Source organism: Humulus lupulus, chromosome 2 (genome assembly GCF_963169125.1).
Source record: "Humulus lupulus chromosome 2, drHumLupu1.1, whole genome shotgun sequence".
In the NCBI taxonomy this organism is placed as follows: domain Eukaryota; kingdom Viridiplantae; phylum Streptophyta; class Magnoliopsida; order Rosales; family Cannabaceae; genus Humulus; species Humulus lupulus.
In genome coordinates this window covers 221878919-221899238 of record NC_084794.1, presented here as the reverse complement: position 1 = coordinate 221899238, position 20320 = coordinate 221878919, and the positions used below count along the sequence as shown (strand labels likewise).

Sequence of the window (20320 nt, the reverse complement as noted above, 5' to 3'; positions counted from 1 at the left end):
ACTCAGCTCATTGCCGATGCATGGAATGCCTAGAATTGAATTCTTGAAGACTTGGAAACATTATTAACTACTATCTTGTAACCTCTACCTGGTGAACATATAATTTCAGGTAGTTTTTGTCCTTAAGTGTATTCAATTGTACGTTTGGGAAATAACTCAAACATGTACGGTACAAATATGCCAAACGACTCTCAAATATGTCCAGTGAACCCCTATAAATAGAGTGTTAATGGAAAAGAGTTCGAAATTTGTATACCAAAACTCTACAGAAATTTCCATAACCAATTTCCTCAAAGATAAAAGCTATAACATAGACTCATGCACTAGATGGGTTTTAACCACTAAACCACGTAAAAGTTTTTGGTGTGTTTTATTATTATTATTATTATTATTATTATTATTATAAGGTTTAGATAAAGCCTAATTTCCATTTCTCGAATTTCTTATTTCAATACTACCCAAAAATCGCATCCACAAACTGATCGACCACCGTTGTTCCTACGAGATCCCAAGGATGGTGATGATGGGCGAATTTTCCCACGTGGTCAAGGTAATTGACATAATACTGCCAAGACCAACGTCGGTCAGCATATCCAAACCGATGCAAGGTGGGAGTAAATCGACCAAGGCCAAGAACCCTTACCCGTCGTAGCCCGGCAATTTTCGTCATGAGAAAAATATCAATATCTCATAAAGAAGGAGATATTCATTAAATAGTCTGAGCCCTTGCCAGATAGTCATCAGTTTGCTTCATCCTACACTACAAGAAAAAATGCTTTTAATAACACCGAAAATGTGTTATCAAAACATACGATAACACTTTCTGATGTGTTAAGACCGACTATGTTATCGTAGGTCAGGGTAATTTACATAACACTTTATCAGTGTTATACAGATGTGTTATTGTACTGTCAACGATAACACAATTTCTATGTTATTTTAATATATAGATAAGTGTTTAATTATGTTATTTATAGTCGATTATATAACACTTTTTTTGTGTTATACTACACTTTAGTATAACACATTTTTTGTGTTATACTACACTTTAGTATAACACATGTGTTATATTAGCTTAGAGAAACATAATCTTTTTTTACTTACACAAAACTAGGAAAACAAATATGAAAGTTGAAGCCAAATAAGGTAACATAAATAGATTTTTATTAATTACTCAAATGTAATTACAATATTTAGTCTACTAGTCTAGGCTTAAGAAATCATATTACAACATAATTTATGCCCAATTCAGATTCCTTTATCACTAAATACAAAACAAGAAATGTATACAAAAATTAGTGAAATACATTCTTCCATTCTAAAGGCCTCAACTACAAATGTTGTCAATAATTGCTCCAAAGAAATCATCTCAATATACCTGCACATTGTAAAAAAAAAGTCCTTTTATTATTAAGAACATAAGACTTAAGCTAGTTTCCACTTGTAAGCATATAAAGTTTAAATTAAATTTGTAATAACTCCAAAACTTGACGAAACAGCAGGGTATAGCAAGATGTACTACCATGTAAAACAACGACTGAAGCAACAAAACATGCAACTTAAAACAAGGCTTGTGAAATGTATCAAGATAACAAATATATCATTCTCAATGATCAAAAAGTATGTGAGGAAGAATTGATTCCAGAACTCTAAATTCTGTCAATATATCCCCAAAAAAAATTAAAGAACAAAAACAGAATCACACTTTGACTTCTTATACAACAAAATCATAAATAAAAACAATAAAATAAAAAATCAAACATGACAAGAATCGATGTTTTGAGGAGACGGTTTCTGGTATGTCTTAAATTTCTGTTTCCTGTTTGTGTTCTAAACTCTTGGCTTTAGTGTCAAGTTTATGATTTTTGAAGAAAAAGTCTATATATGATATAGAAGAACTCAATCATACTTTATGCTTAATCATTCAACTTTAGTTGCAAGCCAGAAGCAAAAGAAAATCTATTTCATTTTCTGCCATCTGTTTCTTGTATGCATAACGTTATGTGCTATACTAATTTAGGCATATAAGGTCTGGTACTAAGCTCAAAATTACTCTCAATAACTTAACTAAACTAACTGGTTTAACTAAATTATATGTATATAAGGTCTAGTGCTAAGATTAAAGTATGTGCGATACTTACTAATGGTGACTTTGTACTGTACAGGCATTACAGTCTCAAACCCCAAATGAAACTCTAAAAGCTCCAAGCCAGAGTATAAACAGTCAACTAGAAAAAATTGAAGAAAGACGTTTTCCCAAGTTAACAGTTAGAAAAAGAATATTAATTATATACCAGCCAGTTATCCATGAAGCAAATGGTGACCATTTTGGGCCAGCAAGCTTGGTACTCCAATAGTAGAAACCCCCAGAAGTAGAAGCAGAACAGAAGCTAGATACTAAAAATCAAACACAAAATTTTGAGTTTACTAAACATTGTTTATAATTAGTCATCCAACATAAAAGTTGAAAATTGCAGCAATGAAATAAGCTATAAAAATAGAGAAAACCAAAGCACATGCATATCTAGAATTATCAAACGAAGTACAACATCATAAGCAAGAGAAATGGTAGACATAACAACATCAATAAAACTAGAAGCAGAACAGAACAAGTCTGGCTTTCCTTTTCTAGCTAATTACTGCAACAAGCTATGAATTCAATTGTTCACATGCTTCATAGCCACTCTATCAGTACTCTTGCAGTACCCTCAAAACCAAAGTGTAGGAAGTCATAAGACTAATAAAAAATTTAAAAAACAAAATCCACAAATTGAAAAACTATACAGAAACCAAAAATAAAAAATATTACTCAAGAAGCGATAATGAGAGGTTGGACTGTCCAAAAGAAGGCTGAATTATCTAAGTTCTATGATATTACTATGAAATCATTCTTAAAATATACATGGTTAAATTAACTAAAACTTATCATGGTTCTTATCATGCATTACTTTTATACAAAACCCCAGTACCTTAACAGAGGAAACCTGATCAATATTCGCAAGTACATCAATGGAGCATTCAAAAAGTTCGTGCATCGAGTCCTTCTCAAGTTCTTCCGTCTACAACAACAAAGTTTTAGCTTTGTAGTGATAACTGGATGTATAAATTTATAGCCTGCTAGTACTAGGGGGCTATTTGGGCAGTCACTAGTTCAAGTTTAGTTTCTGAACCAAGGAGGAAATTTGTTATATTGGTCCAGGCAACTAACTTCTAACTATTTCTGTTAAGTTTGTTGGTTCTATTTCTTTACTTGTAATACTTTGCTATATAAGTTTGTATTACTTTAGTTTTTTCACTGGTCATGAAAAAGAACAAGTTTTATTCTGTAAAATTGTAACATCTTGAGAGGAACAGAGACAAGAGTGTTGTAAAGGTTGTAAAGAGAACGGAACATGATTCAACTTTCTGTGGCTCTATAAAATGACCTTCAACATTCAATCATCATGATGACAAAGAACTTTAGAGATATGTGAGGATTGGAGGTTGGCGATAACACCAGCTTTGGTGTTTTAATTTTGTCTAATCCTATGCAAAGAAGTCACAACAGCAGAATAGGACATGGTAATAGAAGCCGAACCTGCTCGGAAGAACTCGTGGATGGAAACATGCCGTTAACAAGAGCATGAATTGATTTGTATGATTACGTGTCAACACAGCAGTTAACAGCAACCTCTCCCTATGACAAGATTAGAACATTAGAAAAAGATTTGGAATTATGAATTATGAGACATCTATAGACCTTGTATTGTTTACCTTGGGATTGATAATGAAGATTTTTCCTAGTGGAATTCCGACCATAAGGTAGCTAACTTCATCTGTATCTCTATTTCCAAAACCAGCTTAGAATGGACTGCAATCGACAGAAAACAAGGATTTGATTTCCTGAGAAAATTGGAAAACTCTAGTTAATACAAAGAAATCTCTGTAGAGACCATAAAACAGGTTCTACTTCAAAGAAATATATAAAATATGACATAATGGAAAATCATAGGGTGCTGAAAGAGGTTGGATTTGGGCACCCGGGCTTAGATAATATTGCAGCAGTGACTAATTTAAAGAGACTGAGAATTGGACTATCTCCACCATCTTGAGAATGTAATACTTGCCCATCAGCACTGGGAAGTAAACCCAGCCAAGGGGCTGTTTACATGAAGTGTCAAGTATCTACTTCTCTCTGTTCAGCATCTGAGATAGCAACAATAAGATTCAAGTGGCCAGAAACACTTATTTCAACTTTAACTAACCAATTAGATGATATACATCATGATTCAGGCATCTCCAGTTCATTTTGAAGACTTCAGTAAAATTATAGCAAAAGCAAGGACACCGGCAACCTTAATTTTATAAACAAACTCTAAAGAAAAGTATACAAAGTTTGTAATAAAGATCAGATCAGGCTACAAAAATAGTGCCAGTCCTTGAGGTTTTGCTAGGAGTAGAGTCCTTATTGGTATATGATTAATAGAGGGATCTGCTACTCATTTTTCAGCTCTTTTGTTTTGCTTCATCAAACTCAATTTGCTCTTGTTTTTCTTTCTTTTTTTTTCTTTTTGCTTGAGCAAAACATGCATGAGAGTTAATAACCATATATATATAAATATATATATATTACCTTTATTAGTTATATTCAAAGGTATCATGTAGAGTTATTAATGACCGAATATTACTTCTGTATTCCACAAATACTCTACATGGCTATCTATCTAAATGGAATTTTAACAAATTTGACCGTATATTATAAACAAGGTAGCAGAAAAAAGTGAAAGAAAAAAAAATGAATAAACTTAAACAGTACACAAATAGCAAACATTCAAACTCAGATTTAGAGCATTGATCTCTTTCATATTTATAGAATACCAATAAAGCTACAACAAATGACATGATAACACCAGTTATATACACACATCAAGAAAAATTCTCTGTATGTGCATGTTAAAAAATTCTCATCCAATTCACACAAACCATGTCTTATGGTCGATTCTAAAATATATTCACAAGAACAATGCATCTGTTCTGTTCAAAATTTCCAGGTATGCTTAAAAATATCTATATTGTACGTGTCTTCAAAATCAGTATGTTCTTTAAGTTCTATTTGGTTTCAAATGAATTTTAATGTTATGCCATGAATGTTGGCTAACCCTCAATGGCAATTGTTACTTTGTTAGAATAAAAACTTGTCAATTTCTTTATAGACCATATACTTCTTGGATTTGCAAGGTCAAAATATTACTCAGCTAAAATATTACATTAATAGATGAATGAAGTAAGGGTAGAGACTCTTACCATAAAATGCTCTCCACTTGCAAATGTAAAAGCCAATTAAAATCATCCCACAAGTTAATCCAATCAGAATAGCTATAATTATCACTGCTCTCTTCACCTTAAGATCAGCTCTTTCTTTTCCTAAATAAATTTTTGGAGCAAGAAAAGAAAATATTAATGAATTAAAATAGAAGGAAAGGAATTTGAACTTGATAAGTAACTAAAATTTTCAACCTGTAATCTGTACCAGTTGTTTTTCAAGAATGACCTCTCTCTTGTGTCCAACACTGCAGTCAGTAAAGAAAAAAAATTATCAGTGGAAATAGATCAATCACAACAATCGGGGAATAGAAAACGCATAATATAAAGGTGAATACAGCAAGGTCAATCTCTATTAAATATATCTTCGATTGTATATTTAGGAAGGCACCACTAATCAGTAAATAACTAACTTCATGAGCTCTAACACCAGAGAAATTGTATACATTTAAGCTCTTTGCAATAAGACCCGAAAAACTCTACAAAAATGTCATTGGCGTTCCTGGGGTTGAATCTAAACACATTTGGACCATCCCCAGTTTGAAAGAAAGTAGCACCGCCACCAGGGAATCCCCCTGCTGCATCAGGGGGTGGCACTTGTCCTTTGAGACCTTCTTCAGCATATTGATCGTATATGGCTCTCTTCTGAGGATCACTTAAAACCTACAACAAAAACCACAGAAAGAATCATATCAACAAAACCAGAAAACTCATAACAGAGCATAAGATACTGAGACAAACATATACCAAGTGTTAGCAACTGTTCTTGAACATAGCTTTTTAACATATGGATACTTATTCAAACCCTCATTTACTTCTGGCCTAATGATTGAGATCACATCTATACAAAATAAAAAATACTAACTATATGCTCAAACCAAGAAACAAGTAAAATAGAAAATTATCCAACTGTTAATTCTTAGTATTCAAACATCATATTCTAATTTCAAGAAGATTCATACTAACCAGGACATATTGGAAGCACTGCAATTGACATTCCAACAAATGCCAAGGCAACAGTCCGCCCAGCCAGCCCTTCAAGACCATCTGTTAAATTAACTCTATTTCCCATAGAAACAAGACAAAATGAGGTCAACCAGTACCCATTTTATTCAGGGAACAAAACAAGCTATCAAAGGAGACAGAGATGAAAATTGTGATACTTCTCCTACCATAATTCTTGGAGTGAAAATATGTTGAAACTTTCAGTTTTAGTATTTAAAACTAATAGCTGAAGTATTTTAGTATTTAACCAAGCTAGTTTTTATTAATTTCTAGTTCCAGCTATTAACCCAAAAGATTATATACACATATAAATATATGTAGAATATATTAAGCAAAAGTTGTAAATATGAGCAGAAAACAATTCTGAGACATATATGTCATTAGCAAGACAGAACATAGTGTTTCCTGAGTAGAATATGTGTGCATATGTGTGCATATACACATATACAGACATATGTATTTTTATCTCCCTTTTCTTATTTAATTAAATAAAATCTGATTTAATGTCAACTATTGCTTATTTTTTTCAAATATTTTCAACATGAGCTTTTAAAAATAAAAACACCAATATTATTACAAGAATGTATAGAGAGGCTTTGGAAGGGTTTTCTCATTGTATTTTATGGGGATTCTAAGTGAAGTAAGATTGCTTGTTTTTTTTTCCTGGGATTGATTTTTAAGTGTCTTCAAACTCAATATTTCCACAGTTTCTTATTTAGATAACTATTGATAAACATGACTTGTATATATTATTTATGTCTCATTATCATGTTTTTACTCTTTCTTGTTAACTAAAGTTTAGATGAGCTACATGTACCACAAGAATAAGACTAAAAAAATAAGACCACAAAAACAAATCAATAAATAACAAGAACAAATAATGAGAAGTAAGAAAGATACATGGCTAATAGATTTAGAATATCATCCCTATACATGCCATCCCTTGTAAACCACTACCAGTGATGTAAAGGATTTTTTTCAATAAGATACTAATAAGGATTTCACCTTGTACTAATACACCCCAAGATGATATATATATAAGAGGTTAAGTAAGTATGTCAAGGCACTACAAGAATCCAGAGAAGAACGAACTTTAAATCACCAAAATGGAAAATTGTTACACATCACAAGCACATTCAACATGAAATATTTCCAATTGTAAAATGGGAAAAAAAAAAAAGTAGAGCAACTAAGGCAAGTTGAGTAGAAAGAAGGGAAAAAATACACACACACACAGAGTAGGGCAGAGATATTCTTACAATAGGATGTGCCAGCAGCTCGCCAAAGTTGTAGATATTATCCCCAAGCAGTGCTGAAAGTGATAAACCAAATGCCAAGTCCTAAAAAATTGTACAAAAAAATCAAAATACTGAAACTAACAGTCAAAACAGCTGGAAAAGTTTAATGCATGCTGTTGGTCAAACAAAATTTCTCTAAAGAGGCTCCAATTACATTTTTAAAAAATCTGAATTTATTCTTCTGCCAAGTAACTTATTATTTCAGTTACTCTTTAGTAACTTATTGTATCCATTACTTTTCGAAACCAAATATGTAATAGATAAATATTAACTTATCCACCTGACTGGCTATGTAAGCAGAAAAGAAAAACAAACAAACAGAGTGATATGTCCAAAAGTAAAAAAATAAAAATACATTTTCATTACTTCAAAAGCATTATTGTACAGTTTGGTAAAAGATATATACTGTAGAAAACATGAAGAAGAAGAAACTATATAGATCATCCTAGTTTCTACGCAAAACAATAACATAAAGAAAGATTATAACATAAAAACACAGTGAACTCAACAAAGCCTTTAAAACTTCCTCATCTCATTTAAGAGGAATATGATTAATTCCTGAGACTATTGCAAAGCATTTGAAATAGAATAAATAAAGTCCAAGAAGCCTGTTCCCTTAAGAATACCTTTACTAGTCAATAGCTCAAAATCCAACAACAGCAAGAACCCAATTACAGTTGCCTTCCCATTTATAATCTCATTCTTCCTTGTGAAACCAAATCCTCCTGAGCTCTCATCAACCACCATCCTTACCTATCAAGCACACCAGAATTGATGATTATAGTAGCCTATATATATATAGACTATGTATAAATATTATCAAATATGTAACAGTTAAAACTTCCAGCATTTTTTGTAATTATTTAGCATGATAGCTTATGTATTTGATATTATATCTATAGTCTAGAAGCCATTTTACAAAATATCATCAAAACAAACCAGTTTACAAGATAATGTTACAAAAATATGTATATTCCCAAAAGATGTTGATGCTTATATGTACATTAACTTAACATGAAGTAACACTTACCAGCTTAAATGATTCTAACAGAGATTCCACTAAGGTATTCGCTAAGTAAAGAAGAGCACTTTTGTAGAACTCAGCAAATTCTTGACAAAATTTATGGTATTGATAAGAAACCCAATAATAAATGGCTGGCCAGCCGAGAACCCAAATAAATATTTTCATATAACAAATAAATACAAGAGGACATATATATTCTCATATAACAAAAACAGAGTAATAAATCAAATGAAAATTTTAAAATTTTAATGACACCAATTGATTCAGCTATTTAGGTGCACTAGTAAGTAATCTATTTTTCATAGATTTACTTATGTTTTGCGGGTTAACGTATTTCACAAAATCAAAACCAATATTATAAGCCTTAAAAACAACAATCAAAATTGACAATATCAAGCATATATATGCTTAACATTAGAGAACTGTGAGTTGATTTGGTACCAAAAGAAAAGAAAAGACAATAATGTTCTCTACAAATTAGAAAAAGCTAGGTCTTTGAAATCAATATGAATATCATACTTTTTTTAGGGTATCATATAGAAATATATTCTTATAATAGAGTATATTATGTGTACAAAACAAAAACCCATAACAAAATTACTCACCTCAAAAACTTAATTGAAGAAATCACCTACACCATTGATGCCAAAGATTACCATTGAACCACCTTCGTCGCACAGCCCGAGCCCCCATCGCAGCGTCACTATTGGGTGAATTAAAAGCATTATCTATCAAATAAATGAGGCAAAAATAAATAAATAAAACTTGTTGTCGAGACCATCTGCAACAGTGCCGCTGCCGAGACCCTCTGCTACAATTGTCAGAGCCGAGAGAACCTAGGAGTTGTGCATCTACGCCTGCCTACTTCTCCATCTTCGTACGCCTGTAGCAGGAACCCAACACATCGACGACAACACACCAATCGACAACCTAAAAGGAACACAACCCTTTGTTTAGGTAAAAATATAGTGATCAACCTGAAAGATAATAGTAAAGGTGAAGCCGAAGAAATGGGGAAAATAAATGGGTCTCAGAAATGTTGAAGGAAAGGATGGGTCTCAGAAATGTTGAAGGATACGTCCCAGAAATGTTGAGGAAATGGGTCTGTTGAAGGAGAGGAAATGGGTCTGTTGAAGGAGAGGAACGTTGAAGGAGAGCTCTGAAATGTTGAAGGAATTGGGTCTCTCTCAGGTCTCACAAATTTTCAGGTCACAAATGAAAAAAAATCTAAGTGGCGCGGGATGGTGAATTATTACCGCCCTTTTTTCACAAAGTGGCCCCATTATAGTACTCTAGTATAACACTTTTTTATTAGTATTATATTCATGTGTTATGGAAATGGGTATTTGGTGTAGTGCTAGCATATTGCCCTGAGAGAAAGAGACTGGAGGTCTATAAGACAATTAGATACAAGAAAAAAAGTGGGAAAACACAAAAATTGATAATGTAACTCACTAACTCGGTTAAACGCCAGACGTAGTTGGTGGTTATTGTGAGTGTCGAACCCTGTCGAGAAGAAAAACATATTTTTGGAGTCTCGAGGATTGTTCTCGTTATGATGAAGCATTTGGTAGGGGGACATCCATTTTTTCAGAGTATAAAATCCATCCTTTTCCTTCCTCCTTTTTTGGGAATGGTAATGGTTCTCCTCAGGGCTCAGGAGGATCAAGTTCTTATCCTTTCATAACACATAGAATGCTGCCAGGAGTTGGTAAGCATTTGGTATGAGCTGAAATGAAGACACCCTCATCTAGACCACGAAGTCGATGTTGTACTAGTGGAGGGGAAGGGTGACGATGGCTTCCAAGTGTGCCTGACTCCAAGCCGAGAAGTCATGGTACAAATAATAGGCTTACTCTGTCATGTTGGGAAGTCTATTCACAAAATAGTTGGAGGCCACATTGTAGTGCTCCTTGATGGCCTGAAGCACTTTCAACGACACAAACTCGAATACAATAGTCTTTTGACTGGAACTACGTAGGTTTGTGGGGAGGAGCTTGAGAACCAACATGCAGCCCAAAGGCCTCTGGCGGTCGCGGGCACCACCCGAGGTTGCTGGTTCTATACCATATAGCTTGGAAAGGCAACAATAATCCCTACAGATATTGAAGTTTTGTCAGATCCTTTGACTGCCCAACTACATTCCACAAACCCTCGTCTCCTACCTTCTCAAAGTTCCCAAAATTCTATGGCCGCAGTCGCTTTAGATACAACCATGCCTTCTCATTCTCAGGCCTCTATCTGCAATCACAAATACCTCGACAATGGAGATTTCTCCACTGCTACCTCATTCGGCTTGTCGTAAAGTAACGATAGAAATTCGACGTCGAAAGAGTGATACCCTTGTAGTTGTAGCTTCTCGAGCTCTGGATCACAGGACATCTGAAACACAAAATGAGCAGATAAGTACTTGGTCAAAGAAATGGTACCAAGATACCCAGAGGAATATAGATTCAAAGACACTGCTCATGAAGACAAAAAGAATAAGGGTGAAGCCCAAAAAGAATAAATGGGAAAGATCGATGAAATGGTCCTCAGAACTGTAAAAGCCCTAAAAATTATAAACCCTATAAATCGTGAGAAAATAGTAATAAAAAAACATAAATCCCAAAGCAACTTCTAAATCCTCACAAGTATCCACAAATAAAATAGAGTCCATTTCCGCAAACAGATGAACAAAGAAGGAGAGGAAAGAGAGAATTACGTGCTAGGAATTGTGTGTATGTTTGGTACGTTGTCCTCACTCGGATATGGCAACACTCTTTGACTACGAAGTCCCTCGCTAAACTGTTGGGGTGACCGATCGCCTTCAGGCCTGTTGATTGGGACAAGAAAGTTAATCAGAAAAATCTGGCGAAGGGAAAATCTCTGGAACTACAAGGGCAAAAATGGCGAAAAATGGTTAAGTGAGGAAGCATAGCGGTTGTCCAAGGTTTAAATAAATCATGCCAAGATTTTGAATATTGAAATCAACGTTGGTATCTAAAGCTAAAGTGCCCGAGTGCAATTCAACGACTCGTCTTAGGAAAGACAAACTTGAGATGTACAATGACGTGATGGATGACCATCTTAGGGTCAACACATGCCCCAACACTTATTATCGTCGCAGAGGCCTGACCACTTGAAATGTGACACGTGTTTCACATAAAATGCTCAACACTTTGAGGGGGTGATGACTTACATGTACCCCCAGACAGTATGGCCACCAACCTATGACTCAAATCGAGTATTGCCACATGTCTGTTAGTGAGAAATCTCCATTGCATGGAATGCACCAGAGACTTAGGGGGAAAATGTTTCAGGTACTTGTCGAAAGCTAGCGCCATGTCAGCAATCCCTGACACGTGGCCGGTACCCACATGAATATCCTGAAAGTGGAGATCGGATGGACGGTTCAGTCCTCTGCTACTCGAGACCCAAAAACACATCTTCGGTAATCCGCCAGCGAAGAATTGTTGAGAAGGCCCCCGAGGTTGTATTCAAGAGCATACTCGCATGTCAGTTCCTCGGGGGGCCCGAGAAACCTCCCCAAGAAACACACCAGAGGATATCCTGGAAGGCAGGGGCCGACAAGAGATACGCTCAGTAGTCTCATGTGCCCACCTACTTCTAACATTTTGGCGTACCACTTTCCTGCTCACAGTGAGTGCCAAACGGTGGTACCACCACTGCGTGGTCCCCCTCTCTTTTTCCTTAGCACGAGGGGACCACCCTTTTTCCTAAAATGGGATGTTCATGAGGCCAACGCAACCCAGTCGACCTCATCAAATCAAGCACTGATCTTCCCTCTCATCAACGCATCTCATGCATCCTATGCATGACTTCCACCTAATCGGAGGATTATTGCTAATTTCTTTACTTAATCATTTTTTCCTAATCCTTCCTTGTCGTCTATGAATAGGGCATTGAGGAGTCATTTGTAAAGATAAAAAAACCCTAATTTTGATCTCCATTGTTACATTGGAGAAAGAATATCCTTTGCACAAACTGTAAACCCTAATAGGCTTGTGATTCCAGCAAGCCTTCATCAATACAAGTGACTCGTGGACTAGGCCTCATTAACAATCAAACCATGTAAAAACCCTTATGTTTTCTTTACTATTTTATACAAGGTTTCTCCTTATTTTATAATTGAGGGAAATTTGGGTCAACACATGTATTTCAAGTTAGTAGAAATAATATTTATATTTAGTTTCATGTCCAACCATTCATTGCATTATTGCTAACAAGTATTTTGTCATTTTTCATAAGACTATTACATTGCTTCAAAGGTAAAGAATTTTATTAGTCAATTATTTTTTGAAATATATGTTTGCTTTAATATTAAATCTTCCAAATGAGTTGTTGGTGTGAGAGCCAAAAATACGCACGAGCTTTTGTATGTTTAAGATTGTATATTATATATATATAAGTCCCAAGTGATCGAATACTAACAATTAGTAGGGTAGCAATCAAGAGCTTCAAAGGGTTGGGGGGCAAACTTCACCCAAAAGGATTGTAAAGCTCAGGAAGGATCGATAACTGCTCTATTCAAATCTATTATTTACTGCCTTTGATGTGATGACGTGTACCAATCACAATAAATTTTATTTTATACTTTCATTGCTTTTTTTTCTATAAATAGCACCTTATGGGACCTGAAAAGGGACCTTGGATTCATTTCACACTTACATACTTTCATGTGAGATTTTAGAGAGAGAATCTTTGTTGACTAGAGCATCAAAGTGTCTTTGTGCAGGTTCCCTCAGGAGGTTTCTTTCTACATCTTGTGATACTTGGTGAGCTTTCCAACGAGAAATACTTTATCAATCCAAGTGATCCAGTTCTATGATTCATCCATATCTGAAAACATAGATCTAGATTCCTAGGGATTTTTTATGATCAAACAATTGGTGTCATCTCTGGGAAAACTTTTTCGTTCTCTTTTGCAATTTTCTTGATCTTCATAGTGGGAAATTTCACAAGTTGAATGCAAACGAAAAGTCATGGTGATCGCAGGGAAAAAAATAACTATGGAGAAATTAGAGGTGGAAAACTAAATGAAATAACAAAGAAGAAGGTGACAATGGGTCAAACTTATAAGGAAAAGTCGTTGAGCCCCAAAATATTATCTGAAGAAGAATTGTGAGGTAATTGAAAAGATGCTAAGCATTGCAGATGAGTGTGATGTGCAAGTGAAACATTACACAGGCCATAAGTGCACCTAAGATGTCAAGATCAAGGGCAAGAAATTAGTGGACTCAGTCGAATGTCAAATCCAGGTGCAAAAAGAGCCAATAGTTGAAGCAAGCTTGGCAAGCACAGGAGATTTTGAAGGCAAAATGTATACAAGCGAGCTGGATAAATTCCTAGACATCAACCAGCAAAGGCAAAGAGATCGCATAGTGAAAAATCTCAAAGAAATGAAGGATATGGAAAGGAGAATAAGATACTAAATAAGCGTTGGACCAACATAATGAGATGGAGGTTTGGGAACAACGGATCTAACAGACATAAAGATAAGAGAAGGATCAATGAGAAATGAGGTCTACAAGAGATAGGTACATTGAGAAAAGAAGAAAAATGACTGATAAAAAGAGCACTTTGTGAAGGAAATGGCGGGATGATGGAGGGAATAACATCTCCAAATATGAATGGAACGAGAAGAGCAAGGTCGAACACTACTAAACCAGGAGATTTGGAAACCAACAAATGGGGCCTTGCAAACTATATTAGCAACGAGAGTATGGGGTATAGCGTGCCCATAGAGATCATCTATTATGAGAACAAACATGAGCCAAATTGGAGAAAACCAACAAAAAAATAAGGGAAAATGAGATCCGAGAGTATAAATAAGTATTGCATTTTCATAAAGGAATGGTCCATGAGATGTCAGAATGGTTGGACTTAGAACATCATATCCAAATAATGATGAGAGAATGAATGTTAGCTCAGAAGATGAAGAAGGAATGAAGGTCGAGCCAGATAACCTAGTGAAGTCACAATGGAAATAGAATTGATCAAAGGTTAGGAGAAAGAGCAGTCACATAGAAGATCGATTTCAAAAAATCAAATTGTAAGTAATGGAAGTTAATATATTGAGTACAATATGGACAGTAAAGAATTAAGATTTGAATGACTAATGATTTGCTTATAAAAAATACAAAGAGTTATCTTCTTTAGTAGGATGATGTAAAGTTAATCATTATGAAGTTGGTTATTATGGATGATTGATGTGAAGAATGATAGAATGAAGTTTTCATTAAACGAGTAATGACTGATAGAATCTTACCATAGTTAGTATTATTTGGTTTTATGCCCTGTAAATCAAATTTATTATGTAACACGAATTATTATCAGTAAAAAAAGCAGAAATCATTTTGTTCACATTAAAATTGCTTACATATTTTATTCTATTATTATTGTATAATACAAACATCTATAAAATCCTGAACATATTTATCTCTACACTTTATAATGACTAGGTCACAATGGATTATAATTATAATTTATGTTAAAAAAGAAACATGTCCTAAGATTAAATCAGTGCATAGGATTTTCACTGATTTAGAAATCTACGATGAGTTCTACTTACACAATGGTGTGATGTTCTATCTAGAACATTAAATAAGTAGATAAGTTCATATGTATTATGTCACATCAAACTAAGGCTGATATTGATTATTGATAGATAAATAAGTATCGTTATTATCGATTCTAATCAGTGTAGCTACATTGATCATTGGTCAAATCAATCTCAATTCTGAATGATAATATTTATGTTAGTTGTATTATTTGAGTATTTTGGCTTGTCTGTTAAAGCTTTTCTTTTCAACATGACTAATGCATACATCTTGGAGAATCGGTAATATAATTAAATGAGAGTATCTATCATAGATACGAAATCTATAACTTTTGTACAAGAAGTGAAAAGATGACTTCTTTAATAGCTTAGTCCAAAGGGTTAAATCATTGAACGCTCATATTTGTAATTCATTTCACGAATTTATCATTTACAAAGAACTTAGTGGGAGTTAAAGATAAAATACAATTTAGGAGTAAAACGATAATTTACACCTAGCTCACTAGTAAGTCATCGATAGAGGATTGACAAATGGAAATTGTTATAACAATGGATCGCGTTTTTATACTAGTAAACATGTTCTATAAATCAAGAGTTCAATTTCGATTCTATAGTGGAGTTATTCGAAATTAATAAGTTGTGAGGATATTTATCTGTTGAATGTACTCAAGGGAACTTATTTTAGCTTGCATTCATGGATCTATGGTCTCCGTGTCGTCTTTGATTAAATCAAATCTAATAGTCCAAAATGTTGATTTCATTAACAACTGTAAATATCATGTTGACTAGGTCAACAAAAATAAATAATGTTATATTATTTATTGATATTTTCATAAATAAAGAAATAAGAGAAAATTTAGAAATTTAATTAGAAATTCTCGATAGAGTATTTTTCAATCACTTTGGGCAATTTTATTAATATTGATAATTTAGTATTAATATTAATAAAATATATTAAATCAAAGTTCAGATTATAATTAGTTAATTTGACAAGGATTTAGTAAAATTAATATTAAAATAAATAAATAGATAGATGTTTAAATTTTGAATCAATTGGGAAATCAAATTTAAAACAAATATCTTGGCCCATTCTCTTCTATGAGGGGCGACCAACAGTAGTTATTGGGACAATTTTTGCGCTCAATAAAATCTCAATTTATCTATTTAATATTTAATCAATAAATTAGAATTAAATTTATTGATGCCCTAGTTTTTGGCTATAAATAGAAGGCTTATGTGATGGTTAGGGTTGACCAATTTTTGGCTAAGTAAACTCTTCAAAATCAAATCCTAGGCGCCACTCTCTCTCTCTCTCTTAATTAAATTGAATCAAAGAAAGACGTAGAAGATTATGGTATAAAACAAAAAGTTAGAGAATCAAAATAAATGAATCTATTAATTTCACTGCGTATATGTAAGCGTTCTTGTGAGAATTTTATATTTATATGTTGTTTATTTTCAATATATATATATATATATTCATATTTGACAAGTTTCTTTGTTTTGTAAACATGAATCCATAATTAAACTATGAAATTTGAGATCCTACAAGTATTTAGGGTTAAAACATAGGGATAAATGGGAAAAGTTAAACCTGCCCACATTTATAAAGTTTAACAATTTGCATTTAATCAATAGATGAAAACAAGTTGATGAGGGTCGAAAGAAATGTTGTGCATAAAATAATTAAGGCAAGAGTAATTGTTGTGGATGGATGTTTGATATGAGAAGATTCACTTAATGGTTAATTGAAACTGGTTGTTAATGATGATTATTATAAAGTTGATTATTATGAATACCTGATGAGAAGAATGACGGGATGAAGCTTGCATCAAATAAATCAAGATCGATAAAACTTCACTATAACAAATGAAAAAGAATCATAGATGAATAAAGTAAACCCCAAAGGAAGAATCATGCATAAAATGCGACATTTCGCATTAAGTCAATAGAATAAAATTGATTGATTAGGATCGAAAAAGGTATTACAAATAAAATTTAACAACTTGTATTTTATAAAGAAGAAGAAGAAGAATGGATAGATAAAAAGAAAGAAGATTTTTTGTTTAAAAGATAAAGACAAATACATTCAAGAGAAGATCATAAGGTTTGCCTAGCTAACAGACCCTCGTAAGAAGAACAAAAAATCTATTATTAATTGTGCAAATAATAGTAACAAGATAGAGGAAATTATGCTTAATTCAAAATGATAGTAACAATGCATTAATGATCGATAGATTGACATGAAGAAAAAAAAAGGTCGAGAGAAATTCTATTCAAAATTATGGAAATATAATTGTAGAAGGTGATTGATCAATTCTTTTCAAAGCGATGGTAACAGAATTGGAGAAGATGAATGATAAATTTCATTCAAGAGTGATGGGAATAGAATTAGAGAAGATGATTAATAAATTCTATTCAAAACACTAGAAATAGAATTGAACAAAAAGGTCGGTAAGTTTTATTTCAAAATGATGAAAATAGAATTGTAGGAAATGATCGATAGAAAAAAGAATAAGATCGATAAATCTTATTTAAAGTTATAAGATAAATAAAGAAGATCGACACATATTACCTTAGTTGAAAGGTAAGAGGAATTTGTAGAATAAGGTCAGTGGATTGGAGAGGTTCAATTCAAAAAGATGATAATAAATTTAATAAAAGAGATTGATTGAAAATCTCACTTCAAAATGATAAAAGAGAAGTTAGTAAAGATGATTGATAAGAAGCCTTGTGTAGGCAAAGTTAGATTTAAGAAGGCGATCAGCAAATTTTGTTCCAAGGCGCGGAGAAGTAAAATTTAAGAAAAAGATTGGACGGCGAGAATGAGTTTTACTCAATTTAGTGATTAAGTAAAACTTAATACCAAGGGACTAAAGGTTAGAATAGGTACTATTTAATTTTATGGTGACAAAAAGAAGATTGGAAAACATAAATTAGAAACAATGAAAGATTGAAAAGCCAACAAATCTCTTACAAAAATGAAATGTCAGTTGCGATTAGGCAAGATTGATATGCCGAAGTTAAAATCCAGTTTGTTAAGGGTCTGGGAAGATCTGAAGAGCAATGCGCGAAGTAATATGGGCATAAATTAGAGAAACTAGCCAGTTAAGTGCCAAACAAAGCAATGATTGGCAAACTAAGTAGAAATGGTCAATATTTTCAAAGAAAGAAGCTCATTCAACATGAAACATGATTGAAAATCCATTTGAAAGTGACAAGAAAGCATGGATCAAAGGACATCTAGTAAAATCTAAGGAACACAGGAAGAGAAAATCAAGACAAATAGTAGGTGATAGTAACTAGTATTGTTAATGTGAGAATCGTTCAAAATTCATAGATAAAATTTACAATTGTTTTAAAAGTTTATAAGTTAAAAACAAAAGGATATAGTTTGTAAACTAAATAGCCAGAAGTAGGGTGGTGCCTGCAAACTAAAAGATAATTTCACCCTCAAGATCGTTTGGGATGGGGGATATAGGCCTCTCTTTCCAACACTGCAATCCTTTCATTAGCCCCCACGAAGGGCAGCTTCAAGACTTTGAATTTCCAAGTTCTTCTTTCCAAGTTAATGAAAAGAATTGGAAGCAAAACTTTGGAATTCAGCTTGTATGTTGTCAAAGGCTATGCCTTCATTCCCAAGTTGATGTTACTAGACTTCATAGAGAAATGTGATCAATTCAAGCCTTCGCTCTGAGTCAAGGGTCCTACCACGACATACATAGCAGAAGTCTTGGTACTCGCAAAAGGGGGATTCTTGGTCGGATCTTTTTTGAGAGTCGCCTCTAATGGACCCAAAACGGGTATGTTTTAAATATTTATAAATCGCAAGCGCATGAATCGTTCATATAGAATAGTGATCGTGTAAGCAGGGATGTCAAACCCAAAGGAGTTGTCTAAAATCGAAAAGAAAACTATTTTAAACCAAAATTAATAAATTCTAACCTAGTACCAAAGATTAATGGGATTTTTGTATAATAAAAATAAAATAAAATATAATAATAAATATATTAAAGACAACATATTCAACTAAATTAATAATTGAAATCAAGATGGTAAAAGAAAGATTATTAAGATAATAGAATCCACAAAATATAAGTTCAATAATATTTATAAGTACATTAATTCCCAAGTCTTAGTAATAGTTAAAATAAATCAAACTATCATTTTCCAAATAGATTTATAATTTTAAGCACAAATTACTTCTAAAAATATAGGATTTTTCTTCACTTTTCAAATTATAATTTCAAAGCATTTAGTGTAAATCAATCTAATGAAATAACAAATAAATTAATGAACATTATTTATAAGGCAAAACATAATATTTTTGTTCTAAACATGGATGTGTACAATTTAATGACACATCTTACACAACGAATATTATGTTTTTGCACTAATGAAGAAAAATATGTGCTAACAATCCAAAATACATGATATTTAAGACGAAAGAAGATATTTGAAGAAAAAAATTCCATAAACTTTGTTGCACAAAATGGGAAATCAACATACAAAATAAACACTATCTAGTTACATATTGTTTCATCATCACCTTAATAATCTTAAAAAGATTAGAAACTCATAACTAGAATAGAAAATACAAATAAAAAAATTACAAACATAGATAGGAAAATTTGGAGGAAAACCCCCAAATTATTCCTCTAAAAATACATAGAAAATTAACTAAAAAGAAGAAGAAGATGAAGAGAATAGAGAGGTTTGAAAGTGCAGAAACTTTGTGTAGTGTAACCTCCCCCAAATGAAGCACCCAAACTCCCTTATTTATAGCCAAAAAAAAAGGGATTAAAATAATCAATTTAAATTAATTAAATTGATTAAATTAATTTAATTAATTATAATATGGCAAATAGGGGTAAATTATATGGTGTAATGATGATGTTTTGGAGTAAAATGTGTATAAAAGTTTGGGTAAAAAGTAGTATTTTTGGCAAAGGGGACAAGGGTACAAAAGTGTATTTGATGGGCTCAAAAATTGGTGGCTTTGTTGAGTGTTGGCAGTTGGCACTACACCAAATACCCATTACCATAACACATGAATATAATACTATTAAAAAAGTATTATGGTAGTGTATTATATTGGGCAACTTTATGGAAAAAGGGCGGTAATATATT

General features: G+C 32.9%; 2 long non-coding RNA genes across 3 annotated transcripts; both read right to left on the bottom strand.

Moving 5' to 3' along the window:
* Positions 1 to 1147: 1147 nt before the first annotated feature.
* LOC133816542 (uncharacterized) lies at positions 1148 to 2395 on the bottom strand. The gene is made up of 2 exons (XR_009885317.1): positions 2295 to 2395; positions 1148 to 1378 (listed from the first exon to the last, which is right to left on the bottom strand). It is a non-coding gene; the product is annotated as an uncharacterized LOC133816542 (long non-coding RNA).
* Positions 2396 to 5091: 2696 nt separating this feature from the next.
* LOC133818992 (uncharacterized) lies at positions 5092 to 8345 on the bottom strand. Of its 2 annotated transcripts, XR_009886211.1 has the most exons (5): positions 8231 to 8345; positions 7566 to 7646; positions 6268 to 6362; positions 5497 to 5549; positions 5092 to 5403 (listed from the first exon to the last, which is right to left on the bottom strand). It is a non-coding gene; the product is annotated as an uncharacterized LOC133818992 (long non-coding RNA). The 2 variants fall into 2 exon arrangements; XR_009886210.1 differs by lacking the exon at positions 8231 to 8345 and having other exon boundaries at positions 5096 to 5403; positions 7566 to 7753.
* Between the last annotated feature and the right edge of the window lie 11975 nt (positions 8346 to 20320).